A 15305-nucleotide genomic window follows, 5' to 3' on the forward strand; every position below is an offset into this window, starting at 1 on the left:
TTGCATCGGGGTGGCAATTCCATGATCTTAGACATGTTACATGGCCATGTTCGGAGTTACCATTGTGAAGCTATACATAGGTAGTGACCTATGTATAGTGCACACGTGTAATGGTGTCCCCGCACTCACAAAGTCCGGGGAATTTGCCCTGAACAATGTGGGGGCACCTTGGCTAGTGCCAGGGTGCCCACACACTAAGTAACTTAGCACCCAACCTTTACCAGGTAAAGGTTAGACATATAGGTGACTTATAAGTTACTTAAGTGCAGTGGTAAATGGCTGTGAAATAACGTGGTCGTTATTTCACTCAGGCTGCAGTGGCAGGCCGGTGTAAGAATTGTCAGAGCTCCCTATGGGTGGCAAAAGAAATGCTGCAGCCCATAGGGATCTCCTGGAACCCCAATACCCTGGGTACCTCAGTACCATATACTAGGGAATTATAAGGGTGTTCCAGTATGCCAATGTGAATTGGTGAAATTGGTCACTAGCCTGTTAGTGACAATTTGGAAAGCAAAGAGAGAGCATAACCACTGGGGTTCTGGTTAGCAGAGCTTCAGTGAGACAGTTAGTCATCACACAGGGAACACATACAGGGCACACTTGTGAGCACTGGGGCCCTGGCTGGCAGGGTCCCAGTGACACATACAACTAAAACAACATATAAACAGTGAAATATGGGGGTAACATGCCAGGCAAGATGGTACTTTCCTACACAACCCCCCCCCCCCCAAACGAAGGACAATAAGACTAGCTATGACCTGATGAGTCTTCATTGTCTAAGTGGAAATATCTGGAGAGTCCATCTGCATTGGAGTGGGTAGTCCCAGGTCTATGTTCCACTGTATAGACCATTCCCTGTAGAGATATGGACCACCTCAACAATTTAGGGTTTCCACCTTTCATTTGTTTTAGCCAAAGTAGAGGTTTGTGGTCTGTCTGAACAATGAAGTGAGTGCCGAAACAGGTATGGCCTTAACTTCTTCAGTGCCCAGACCGCAGCAAAGGCCTCCCTCTCTATGGCAGACCAACGCTTTTCTCTAGGGGTCAACCTCCTGCTGATAAAAACAACAGGTTGATCCTGGCCCTCAGAATTGAGTTGTGATAAGACTGCCCCTACCCCTAATTCAGATGCATCAGTTTGAACAATGAATTTCTTGGAGTAACATGGGCTTTTTAGGACAGGTGCAGAGCACATGGCCTGTTTCAGCTCCTCAAAAGCTTTCTGACAGCTAGCTGTCCACAATACCTTTTTAGGCATTTTTTTTGAAGTGAGGTCATTAAGAGGGGCTGCTATGGAGCCATAGTTCTTTATGAACCTCCTGTAATACCCAGTGAGGCCTAAGAAGGCTTTCACCTGGGTCTGCGTTGTAGGGGGAACCCAATCTATGATAGTTTGGATTGTCCCCTGAAGTGGTGCAATCTGTTCTCCACCTACAAGGTGTCCCAGATAAACCACTTTCCCCTGCCCTATCTGGCACTTTGAAGCCTTGATAGTGAGGCCTGCCTTTTGCAGGGCCTCCAAAACTTTCCATAGGTGGACTAGGTGATCATCCCAGCTGGAGCTAAAGACAGCTATATCATCTAGATATGGTGCACTAAAAGCCTCCAACCCTTGCAGGACTGTATTCACCAACCTCTGAAAAGTGGCAGGTGCATTTTTCAAACCAAAGGGCATTACTGTGAATTGGTAGTGCCCTCCAATAGTCGAAAATGCAGTTTTTGCTTTAGCATCCTCTGATAACTTGATCTGCCAATACCCTACAGTCAAATCAAAGGTGCTTAGATACTTGGTAGATGCCAGTGTATCTATTAGCTCATCTGCCCTGGGTATAGGGTGAGCATCAGTTTTAGTTACCTGGTTGGGACCTCTGTAATCTACACAAAATCACATTTCCCTTTTCCCATCTTTGGAATGAGGTTTTGGTACAAGTACCACAGGAGAGGGCCATGGACTTTCAGAGTGCTCAACCACTCCCAGTTCAAGCATTTTCTGAACCTCTTGTTTTATGCAGTCCAATCTTAAACACTAGGGCTCAAACCCTGCAACTTGATACCAGTTGAGAAGAGGTATACGTGATACAGTTGAAGCATTATGTTTGGCACCTTGCTCATTGACAAACATTGGCCCCATGTTTCATACACCCCAGTGCCATTTGTATAATAGCCCCTCGAAACAAAAGCTCTAAAAAGTGATTGGGTTCAGTCCTTGATCACAGAAGGTGCTGGCACCTTCTTGCTTGTTTCACCAATGTTCCTTTTAAAGACCTTACTTTCCCTAACTAGAGGCCTTAGCTTTAAAAAACAATAGTTCTAATGATATAATTATAACCTACAGTTTGAGTCGAATGCACGAAGAGAGTGCTTGGAATATCTTAGTAGAGTGCAGAGACAACAGAGGCATTTGGACATCAGTGGAAAGCAGCAACACCCATCACAGAGGACATCCGATAACCAATTGCTGGCCCAGAGTCTAGAAAAATATTGGTAAACAAAGGATGCTACACCTTGATTCCGGAGTTCTGGTGGCACGTGCTCAAGAAAATCCAGTACATTTGCAAAAGGAGTCTCGTTGAAAGAAGACCGAATCTTGGCAGGTTGAGGAGTGTGTCCTACAGTCCCCATTGATAGACGAGTGAAGGACGATAGGTAGAGCTTATTTATACTTGGATAGCTGAAGTATATGGTTGCGGTAGATGCAGACTCTAGTGACGGATAGGATTTACCATTAAATGGCCCTTCTACACAAAGAACTTCCAGCCATTCACAATGTTGTGTTAGAAGAATGTCCATCTCTAAGAAGCAAGCAAACTAGAGAGTTTGAGAGAAAGCAACTCAGGATAAAGCAGGCAAGGCAGAACAGGGGAAGTTATGAGAGGTACAGAGATAGAGAAGAAGAAAGAGATAGGCAGAGCAATATCTGAGTGAGTTCTTAAGTTAATGGTCATAAGAAAAAGACAGTGGTGAGGTACTGGAAGAAGTAAAACTTGAGACTTCCTTTCACACACTCAACGTAATATGCACAAGGATCTTATGGGGAACTACTCTATCCGTTATAATGTACTCGTATGCAGTGTTGATATTTCTGAGTGCATCGACAATATTATCAACCTAATTGGTTACTTGCCCTTCTGTGGCAAAAAGGCCTGTGAGAGAAGCATCTTAGCTACAGAAAGAAGTATTCAAACATGAAAGGTGCTCTTGTAGGGAGGGTTGGTCCAAACCCTACTTAGTACCCAGATACGTTCAATACTGCATGGAAAGTCAGTGATGTCTCTACCAAGACTTGGCTACATGTTACCTAGAGATGCCTGAGAGTATGCACAACTGGAGATAAGATTATCACCTATTGAAGGATGACACATCTTTTACTCATGGACTACTTTTGAACTATGAAGGTGGTGATGCACACAGCAGAAGAAACTAGAGATTTTAGTAGGTAGCAAGTAGGATGGTGTTAGAAAGACTGTGTCCACAGAAACCCAAACAGGTTGGGAACAGAACTTTCACCAGAAATATTTCTTGCATGGACACAATAATTCCAAGGATTCACATAGTGTAAAGAAGCTGAAAAGAAATGGCTCCATAAAGGACAGCCAGAGATCTCAATACGGTGCACAGAGCAAGTCCCAGAATGATTGCTTAAACTGTTGTCAGCTGCATACAGAACATAAGACTAGTTAAAAGAGTACACAGATCGGGCAGAAGCTCATGGCAGGATTTTTTCAGCAGCACCAGAAAAGGATTTTTAAATACTCGGTTTGTCCAGAGACAATAGCCATAGGAGTGAATGTTTTCATTTTTTTTTTTCTTTTTTTTTTTTTGTGCTTTAAGTCATTTTATTTTTTTGTTGGAAGGAAACATATAACAAATATATTCTTAAATCACTTCACACTGAGAACTTAAAATTCAAGACACAGAGTAGAACAGACAAGAAAAAGACATTGCCTAACTAACTACTCCAAAACGTAGCCACCCGTCTAATCTTGTCTAGAGATGGTGCCGCATTAAATTGAAGGAAGGTGACCCTGATCATTATGGGCCTGTATCCAAGCCTGAAATGGCCCCCATATTGCCTTCCCTTTGCTCCTAACCTGTTTCCCCTTACGTTCATATAATGCCATCTCCAAATGGTATACAGACAGCAACCTAGCCAACCATTGCTGCCAGGACGGGGGTCGTACATTCAGCCAAGCGGATGATATACAAATTTGATGTACTGCCATAGCTACAAAAATAAATGCTCTATGTGGTCCAGCTACTTCGTCATCAATCCCAAAGACCATGATCTCAGGTGTAAGTGCAAAATCATATCCCAAAACTTCCTTCAAAACAGATTGAATACCTTCCCTCGAAACATTTAATTCTCCGCATGTAGCAATCATATGCACGATATCTGTACCGTACATCCCACATCTTGGACAATTTGTTCCTGACACACATCCCCACTTGGCGAGGTGAGCTGGAGTATGATACAAATCGAACATAGTCTTATAGTGCTGCGCTTGCAAGGAAGATGATAATAGAGTAGTGCATCCCAACTCCAGTGACCTCATAAAGTTGTTACTCCCATCTACCAACTGCTTGCTCCACCTCTCCTTATTCTTCTCTAGATCATCTGGTTGTTCCGCCAGCAAAAAGAGATAAATTGACCTAATAGTTATATTGAGATTAGCCAGAATATCATTCACCAATTGGTTGCTTCTAAATCCCTGCACCCCCCCTGTTTTTTTCCCTAAAAAATCCTGTATCTGTAAATATTTGAAAAAGTCCCTTTGCTCTAGAACATATTGCTCCTGTAGATCACTAAACGCCTTGACCCCAGAATTATCAAAAAAGTTCCCTAACCTAATTATGCCTAAGGAGGACCAATTTGCCAAATATTTATCATGTAAGATTTCAGGGAGCAATGGATTCTTCTCAATCATGGTATAATGATTATATCTACCAAATCCTTTCTTCTTATACCATATTCGCCAACACTTCTGGGCCGCTCCCAAAACCTTAAATCTAGTTTTCTTATAATATCCAGGCTCGTGATATGTTACCAGACACCTATTGGCTACTGACCCCATCTGCAGCTCGTATATATTGGGGACGTCCACTTCCACGTTTCCTTCTTTATTAGGACCCCATAAAGGGCGCATATACTGCAAAGCTGCTGCCATTTGATACAGTTTTATATTCGGTAAGGACCACCCACCCCTTTCTCGAGGGAGAGACATAAATTTGCTTGATCTCCTACATTTACCATATGCCCAAATAAATCTCATAATCACTCTGTCGATCACTTTGAATCTCAAATTAGTAAAACTCAGTGGTATGGCACGAAATAGATACAGCAGCTTCGGGAGGAAAATCATCTTTACCATATTACACCGCCCCACAATAGTCAGATGCAAGTTATTCCATCTGCACATATCTTCTCTGACTTTTGCAAGTATAGGATCTATATTCAAATTGACAACTTCATCTACCTTTGGTGTAATATTAATACCTAAATATACTGCATGATCCACCCTCCGAGTGTCTTTAGTATTTGTATATTGATTCGCCAACAGCTGCGTTTTAGCTCCATTTAACAGGTACCCAGAAAACCTTCCAAACTTTTTCGTCACCTCTTCGATCTCTCTCAGTGCTGAATCAGGGGAGGGCATTAATATAGCTATATCATCTGCATATGCTAAGACTTTTGTATCCCATCCCTGCCTATGTATTGGTGGGATCTTGCTATTTCCCTCCAATTGTCTAAGCAGAGGATCTATATACAAAGCAAACAGGAGAGGGGAACATGGGCATCCCTGCCTAGTGCCTCTCCTGATCAAAATACTCTTGGATTGTCCTCCCATTAATTGTATTTTTGCAGCCGGAGATCTATATAGAGCCCTTACTGCTATGATAAATTTCTTCCCTAACCCATAGTACTCCATAAGATACCATAGATACTTCCTATTTACCCGATCAACGGCCTTCTCTTCATCCAAAAATGCAGCCGCCATAGGTTCCTTTGCTACTTCCGTAGCGTCAAAAAGTGCTAGCACTCTCTGAATATGATTAGTTGTATCTCTTCCTGGGACAAACCCATGCTGCCTAGGGGAAACCAGTTTCTTAATCACCAATGATAAACGAGCAGCCAGGATCTTTGAATATATTTTAACATCACTATTTATTAATGTACTCGGGCGATATGAGGCCGGATTTAACGGGGGTTTTCCCTTCTTTAGAAACATGACTATATTAGCCAGATCCCAAGATGGGGGGATTTTCCCTCCATTCTGTACCTGAATAAATACCTCTACCATTACCGGGAGCAATAATAATTTAAAAACTTTATAAAATTCTAAGGGGATCGAGTCAGGACCTGTGGCTTTCCCCGTGGGTAAGTCACTCATTGCCATATCTATTTCTGAGGTATCTATCTGCTCTCCCAGGCGTATATTGTCACTCATACCTAGTTTCTCGATCTTAATGGGATATAGAAACTCCAAAGTTTCTTACTCCGAATACACTGATATATCGTTATAAAGTTCCTGATAATATCCATGGAACACCTTTCTAATTCCACCCACTTCTGATATTATCTGTCCTTGCCGGACTTTAATCTCCCTGATAACCCCGGACGCTATTTTCTGAGTTGTCCGTATTGCTAGCAAACGCCCAGCTTTTTCTCCATACTCATACCCTTGTGCACGCTGTGCTAGATATTTCTCCGCTATTCTTTGGGCCGTGACCTCATTCATTGCTGCTTTTACTATGGCGACTTCTTCCTGCGCCCTCCTTATATCTAATCCAGTTTCTATAGCTATAACCAGTTGTCTTTCTGCAAACCGCAGTTTCGCTTGGGACTCTATTGTTCTACCTTGAGTATCCTTCTGCCTTTTAATACTAAAGCTTAGTGTTTCACCATGAATACCTGCTTTCAAAGTGTCCCAAACTATCTCTACTGAAGCTGACCCCTGATTAAACCCCAGAAATTCAACTATCCACTTTCTCATTTGCTCACAGTATTCCGGATCCTTTAGAAGTCCCCTTTCAAATGTCCATCTACTAACTTTTGGTTCTAACCCATCCAGTTCTATATCAAAAACTAAAGGATTATGATCTGATACTATCCGTGGATAGAACTCAATCCTGCCCTGCTTTAGAAATACAGGAGAGATTAAAAATTAATCTAGCCGTGCTAATTTCGCATGAGGGGCCGAATAATAAGTATATCTGGGGTCGGGCTTATGCAGCTTCACCCAGGCGTCCACTAACCCTAATTCTTGCTGAATAGCAACCATTGCCTTATATAACCGAGGTTTACACCCCTGATACTTCCTAGTTCTGGGTGTTAACAAATCCTGTAGTCCCTCCCAAGATCCATTAAAGTTAAAGTCACCACATATAATATAGGGAGGGGCCCAGCCTGTTAGCTCGATAGCAAGGGTATCAACTACTACTGGATCGTCCGTGACTACCCCATATGAGGAACACAATGTAAAGCCACTATGTCCATAACTACATTCTACTATTACCCATCTTCCACCCGTATCTGTCTTCAGTCGAGTAGCTTTTAGTTTATTGGTTCGATCTAAAATCGCCACTCCCTTAGTTCTAGTCTCTTGTTCTGACCGAGCGATTACCTTCATACCAAGCGAGCCAAGGATCCCAGAGTTTTTATATTCCACATGTGTCTCTTGTAGGCAGAAAATATCTGCCTTAAAGGTTTTTAATTCTTCGGCCACTCTCCTTCTTTTACGAGGGTCGTTCAGCCCACATATATTGATTGACACAATTCTAAGTCTGGTCATTACTTTCCTTTTTTTTTTTTCCCTTTAGTTTCACATCTTTTCTTTTGGGACCCTTCCAGTCTGCATAATTAACTGCACCTTCTCTCGAGTTCTCTTTTCCCGCTGTTCCACTCTTCCACCTCACTTCTCTCACCTCCATTGGTCCTTTCCTTTCCATTTTCTTCCCTCGGTTCACCCCCATCCCTCCCCCCTGTATCTCACCTTTTTCCCCTCCCCATCCCTCCTTCCCCTGCCCCAGACCAGTCTCCTCTCTCCCCCTCCCCGACCCCTTCCCTCCCCCCCGAGACTGGCCTCCCACCCTGTTGAGCAATCAGACCCCCAATAGCCTGAATGTTGGTGTTGTGTATGTATCGGCCCACCCACCCACCAGTACCCTAAGCACCTTTACCTTCCCTGTAATTCTATACTCTATTGATTGACCCCCATCAAGTATTCTTTTGCCTTGATTTCTGAGGTAAAAACTTTTACTTTTCCATTCATTATTGTTTTAAGCCTAGCAGGGGCCAACAAATAAGCTTCCCCTCCTTTCTCAAAGAATGGCTTAATAAGCTGTCGGAGCCGCCACCTCCGCTCCACCGTGGCATGATAGAAATCGGGGCGGGTAAAGAAGGTAACCCCGTCAAAAGAGCATGGGGTATTAGGAGGAGTTTTATCAGATATCTCCTGTCATACTAAATAGTTCCCAAAATATACCAAAATCGCTCTTGGGTATTTAGAGTCTGCCCCTTGACCCCCCCCCGTCAAATTATCAGGAACCTATGGACCCTCTGCAGCTCATTACCCCAATCCCGGTCCCCCAGTTCTGGAAAGGCCCCACGCAAAAGGTTAGCCATATATGCCTGTATATTGTTTCCTTCTAGTCCTTCTGTTATACCCAGAAATCGAAGATTGTTTCTTCACTGTCTATTTTCCAAATCTTCCATTTTCCACATCACATCCGTCATTTGTCCGTCTCTCGCAGCGCTCTGCTCTTTAAGAGTATCCATATCCTCCTCGACTGCCACTATCCGATCTTCCATAGAACATAGCTTAGCTTCAATTTCTGTACATGATTTAGCTACCTTACAGACCGACCCCTGCAGTCTCTTTGTAGCAATCCTTGCACGCCGACTTTCAATCCTAGTCTCAGTTTGTAACTCTTTAATTGAATTATATATTGACTGCAGGATCCCTGCCTCGGTGCCAATCGCATGAGTGTTAACCAAATTACCAGTATCCCCAGCAGAAGCTCCCATATCACTTTCATTTTTATCATTAGCGGGGCCCTGGTTGCCCACGGTTGGGGTATCTGCTAAGCCGATGCCAGAGTAATCCGACCTTAGAGTCCTACCGCTCATCGATGCTGCGTTTTCAAGACCCTCTTGAGAGCCAGAGCGTGGTTTAGCGGGTTTCCGTTGTCGGATCTGCCGTACTGTAAATTCACAGTTTAGAGATTTATTGCCAGCCTCGGATGTCTCACTCTCATCAGGTTCACTAAAACTGCGATCGGCACTGCTGAGATCAGACTCTTCTGTTAAGGAGTAAAACTTATCACTGCTATCTTTACCCCAGTCCGTGAGTAGGGAGTTTTTCCCCCCATACTTTTATCCCATTTTTTAGGGCTCCCTAAAAGATTGGTGGGGTCATCCTTTTCTACTGTAGGTCCTGATGTGCTTATAGTTTCTTCCTTACTTTGATAGCGCCACTGCTCACTTAGATCCACTTGTTGTATTTGAGGCTGCCCATTTCCGGGGGGGCCATGCACCTTCTCTCTTGTTTCCCTGTTAATGTCTTGAATCTCTGACGGGTTCTCTACGTATTGTGTAATTTTAGCACAGAGATCTTTGTTTCCAATACATAACTCTTTATCGCAAATACATAGAGGAGTAGGCTCTTTTCCTGACACATTGCTTTCAGGGGAGGGGGTTATATGTACAGAAGAGCTATCTTGTACTCCGCCTGCAAGGAAAGCCGTAATAGTAGATTGATTTTTACTTTTCAGCTTAATTTCCAACGGGGGGTAGTTCTGTCACTCATCTTGGCATCTTTCATCAATCCTGATGTATTCTTCCCAGCCGCTTTACCAGTTATTGACGCCAAGCGTTTATTTAACCCTACTGTCTCTCCTTTATCCCTGCCAATACGTGTCGTTTTAGCGCCCTCACTTTTGTCTCCAAGGTTCCTGATAGTTTTGGGCGCCATATTTATTGTTATAGTATGAGATAACAGTCTGATAAATCTTGTTATGCCTGCCGCTGCCGCTAACACATCCGATATTGTTTGTTCAATCACACTCCTCGGTGGCCATGAGGGAATGAACAGATGGCAAGATGTATTACTATGTACAACCGGGAGCATTTAAGCCTCCTAAAACTCCTCCTCTTTCCCCCCCTGAAAAAAAAAAAATAAATAAATAAAATTTCCCTTTTTTTTTCCTTCAAACTTTTTAAGCCCCTCTCCTCTATTTTCCGGTGGTAAAAGAAAAGAACAGGATAAAGATAGCAAAATCAGATACTGCTAGTTAATATCGTTTCTCCTGTATTTGAAGTGTTACAATTGGTTTCCAAGTGCTTAATGCCCTTCCATTAATAATCAAAAGGGGATCCCAGGTTCCTCAGTTCCGTCCTCCCCTTAGGTGAAAAGTCAGAGTAAAATTGATTTCCCTGCTTTCTTTAAACAGCCACAAAGTCTGAAAATTCATCAGCTCGGGATAGCGTCCTTGTGCTTTACAAAGTTTTTCTTATTTTATCGCTTTTGTATTTCCCCCCTCCCCCTTACCGGCATGCGGCGCTTCGGCGTGTCCCCAACGCTGCCTCAGATCTGGCCGCGTCACTCCAGCTGCAGCCGTAGACGACCAGGACGCCCCCGCGTTCTCTACCGCGGGAGGGAAGTCCTCGTTGAGGTCGCACAGCAGCGACTGTGGCTATGCGCTGGATTCTTGGATCCTCGGTTGTAGTGGCTGCCGCAATGCGAGGAACAGTGGCGGTTGCAGCGACAGCGGCCGTGGTCGCGGAAGCAGGTATGCGCCGGTGCCCGGGGGACAGTTCTTGTTATAGTGGCTGCCGTGATGAGGAGGGCGGCAGCCACTATGTGCGGTGCAGCCACAGCGGCAGCGGCAATGACTACGGCTCCACGCCGTTGTCCTGAAGGCGGTTTCTCGTTACGCTGGCCGCCACGGCAAGGGAAGCGGCAGCGGGCGAGTGCAGCGCTAAGTTACGGTGGGCGTGGTTTAAAGGCCTCTCCATTACGCCGACACCATGTTGTCCCGTAGATCTTACTTTTGACAGGCATGCTGTCTCCAGTATCTATAGTGTGCTCACACCAAGAAGTGGTGCCTGGCACAGTAGAAAAGAGTTCAGAAAACTGACCCAGGAGATTTATGCAGTGGTCTTTCTGCTCAGCAGTAAGACAATCTGCCAAAACTACACCTTCCACTAGAGCATCTTGTTCTGTGGAAGAGAAGAGATCAGGGAGAGGGTCACTCTCTTCTTCCTGTCCTTCATCTGTTGCCATGAGCAGGGTGAGATCAGTCCTGTCATAGTAGGGTTTCAGGCGATTGACATGGAGTACCCTAAGGGGACTCCTGGCAGTGCCTAAGTCAACCAAGTAGGTGACTTCTCCCTTCTTTTCAACAATAATGTGGGGTCCACTCCATTTGTCTTGGAGTGCTCTTGGGGCCACAGGCTCCAAGACCCACACTTTCTGCCCTGATTGGCACTGAATCAGAATAGCCTTCTGGTCATGCCATTGCTTTTGGAGCTCTTGGCTGGCCTGAAGGTTTTTACTGGCCTTTTTCATATACTCAGCCATTCCGGATCTTAGGCCAAGTACATTGTCCACTATGTCTTGCTTAGGAGCTTTTAAAGGTTGTTCCCAACCCTCCTTTACAAGTGTTAGAGGACCTTTTACAGGGTGTCCAAATAGGAGTTCAAAGGGGCTGAAACCCACTCCTTTTTGGGGTACATCCCTGTAAGCAAAAAAGGAGGCAAGATAACAGGACATCCCATTTCCTGCGGAGTTTTTCAGGGAGTCCCATTATCATTCCTTTGAGAGTTTTGTTAAACCTCTCAACCAGTCCATTTGTTTGTGGATGATAAGGTATGGTGAATCTGTATGTTACACCACATTCCTTCCACATGGCCTTCAAGTATGCAGACATAAAGTTGCTACCCCTGTCTGATACCACCTCTTTTGGGAAACCCACCCTGGAAAAGATTCCCAGAAGGACTTTTGCCACTGCAGGAGCTGCAGTGGTCCTTAGAGGAACTGCTTCAGGATATCTTGTGACATGGTCCACTACCACCAAGATAAACCTATTGCCTGAAGCAGTAGGAGGGTCAAGGGGGCCAACTATGTCAACCCCTACCATTTCAAAGGGAACCCGAACCACAGGTAGTGGAATAAGGTGAGCCTTTGGGGTGCCACCTGTTTTGCCACTGGCTTGACAGGTGACACAGGACTTGCAAAATTCCTTTGTGTCCTCTGACATTCTAGGCCAATGAAACAGGGGGACAAGCCTATCCCATGTTTTCATTTACCCTAAATGTCCAGCCAAGGGAATGTCGTGGGCTAGAGTAGGGAGGAACTCTCTGTATTGCAGGGGAATAACCAATCTCCTGGCAGCTCTAGGTTTTGGGTCCCTTGCCTCTGTATACAAGAGGTTGCCCTCCCAGTAAACTCTGTGAGAGTCACTGACATCCCCATTTTGCTGTTTGACAGCTTGCTGTCTTAGACCCTCTAGTGTGGGACAGGTCTGCTGTGCCACACTCAGCTCCTCACTGGCAGGCCCCCCTCCACCCAAAAGCTCAGCAGTGTCTGCTTCCAGCTCCTCTGGTGAAAGTTCTGCACAGGGGGGAAATTATTTTTCCTCAGAAGTAGAATCATCTGTAGAGGGAGGGATAGTAGGTACGCATTTACCTTTACTAACCTTAGCTTTAGGGAACACTTGGTCCATTGTTCCAGGATCCAAGTCACCCTGTCCTTTTTGGCCTGAGCCCTTGTCATTGCTGCATGAGCCTCCAACTCTACTTCTGCCCAAGCTGATGTCTCTAAATCGTTCCCAAGTAGACAGTCTACAGGTAAATCTGAGGAAACCACAACTTTCTTTGGTCCAGTAACCCCCCACAGTCTAGATTCACAACAGCCATGGGGTGGCTAAGAGTGCTGTTATGAGCATCAGTCACTTGGTACTGGTGACCAAGTAGGTGTTGTTCAGGGTGTACCAGTTTCTCTATTACCATGGTAACACTGGCACCTGTGTCCCTGTAGGCCTGAACCTCAACACCATTTATTAGGGGAAGTTGCTTGTACTTATCCATATTAAGGGGACAAGCAACCAAGGTGGCCAAATCAATGGCACCTTCTCAGAGTAACACAGCCTCTGTGGTATCCCTAACAAGACCAACCCCAACTAAATTGCCAAAAGTGAGCCCAGCTACTCCCTTGGATTGGCTATTAGTAGGTTTGCTCCCACCACCACTGCTATTACTAGGGGCACTAAGGGGGACATTCTGACCCTGACGGGCGGCGGAGGCCGCCCGCCAGAGTTCCCCCCTCCGAAATACCGCCCCGCGGTCGAAAGACCGCAGAGGGTATTCTAAGTTTTTCCCTGGGCTGGCGGGCGGTCGCCAAAAGACCGCCCGCCAGCCCAGGGAAAAACTCCCTTCCCACGAGGATGCCGGCTCGTAATCGAGCCGGCGGAGTGGGAAGGTGCGACGGGTGCTGTTGCACCCGTCGCGTATTTCACTGTCTGCCAAGCAGACAGTGAAATACTCGTAGGGGCCCTCTTACGGGGGCCCCGCGACCCCCTCTACCGCCATCCGGTTCCCGGCGGGCGGACCGCCGGGAACTAGATGGCGGTAGGGGGGGTCGGAATCCCCTCGGCGGCGCAGCTAGCTGCGCCGCCTTGGAGGATTCAAAAGGGCGGCGGTACACTGGCGGGAGACCGCCAGTGTTGCCGGTCTGACCGCGGCTTAACCGCCGCGGTCAGAATGCCCTGCGGGGCACCGCCGTCCTGTCGGCGGTGCTCCCGCCGACCCTGGCCCCGGCGGTCTAAGACCACCGGGGTCAGAATGACCCCCTAGGTGTAGCAGTTGGGGTTGTGGTAATGGGAGGCTTGGTGCTTTTCTTTGGACAACTGGCATCAGTTGTCCAATGGCCTTTTACTTTACATAAATAGCACCATGGTTTCTTTACTTGATTAGAAGAGGATTTGGGCCCACCACCTCCACCAGAGTGTTTTTGTGGGCCTGATGAAGACTAATTTTTAGATTTGTCCCTACCCTTGTCTGAAGACGTACCATCCTTCTTCTTGCCATCCTTGTCACCCCCTGTATGAACGTTTCTGTTCACTCTTGTTCTGACCCATTTGTCTGCCTTCTTTCCCAATTCTTGGGGAGAGGTCAGATCTGAGTCCACTAGATATTGGTGTAACAATTCAGACACACAGTTATTCAGAATATGCTCTCTCAGGATTAAGTTATACAGGCTTTCATGGTCAGAAACTTTACTGCCATGTAACCACACCTTCAAGGCCTTCACAGAATGGTCAACAAAGTCTACCCAGTCTTGTGAAAACTCCTTTATGGTTTCTCTGAACTTGATCCTGTAATGTTCAGTGGTTAAGCCATAACCATCCAGGAGTGCATTCTTTAAAACTGTAAAATTATTGGCATCACTTTCCTTCACAGTAAGGAGCCTATCCCTACCCTTTCCCCTGAAGGATAGCCATAGGATAGCAGCCCACTGCCTTTGAGGGACCCCCTGTACAACACAGGCCCTCTCAAGTGCAGCAAATCACTTGTTAATGTCATCCCCCTCCTTGTAAGGGGGAACTATCTTATGCAGATTCCTAGAATCATGCTCTTTCACAGGATTACTATCTGTAATACTGCTGCTGCCACCATGGGGTCCAAACCCCAACCTCTGCCTTTCTTTTTCTAAGTCTAAAGTTTCCCTGTCTAGAGCCAGCTGTTGCTGTTTAAGCTTCAGCCTGGTCTCTTCCACTCTCAATTTATTGAGCTCCCTTTCTAACATTCTGTCATCAGGGTGGGTGGGTTGGTCATGCTTAGACACAGAAGAATGGTGTGAATGGACAGAGGGAGAAATGTCCCTAGCAGTTGGCACTCTAACAACTTGACCTGCAGGAATGACAATCCTACTGTGATGAGCACTCACATTAGTACCAGTTATGCTAGGTGGTATGCTAAGGGGCAAGTTGGCAAGAATACCATCTAACATTCTTACTGGGGCTACCCCAGAATCAGAGTGTGAACCATCTGCTAATCTCTCAACTGATGTGCCAGCTAAGGCCTTATCATTTTCAATGAGCATGTTAATCAACAGTTCTCTAGAGGGATTCTTCCCTACCCCTAAACCTCTATCAATGCAGAGACCCCTTACACCTTTCCAGCTAAGGTTGTCATAAGCAGTGCTGGCCAGATCAAGAATAGGACCTGTACCAGACATGATAGAAAAAGGTTTAAGGGACAGAAAAAGAAAGAAAAAGTTTCAGAACTTTTTAAGGAAACAGAAAAA

This window comes from Pleurodeles waltl, chromosome 3_2 (genome assembly GCF_031143425.1).
Source record: "Pleurodeles waltl isolate 20211129_DDA chromosome 3_2, aPleWal1.hap1.20221129, whole genome shotgun sequence".
Classification (NCBI taxonomy): Eukaryota; Metazoa; Chordata; class Amphibia; order Caudata; family Salamandridae; genus Pleurodeles; species Pleurodeles waltl.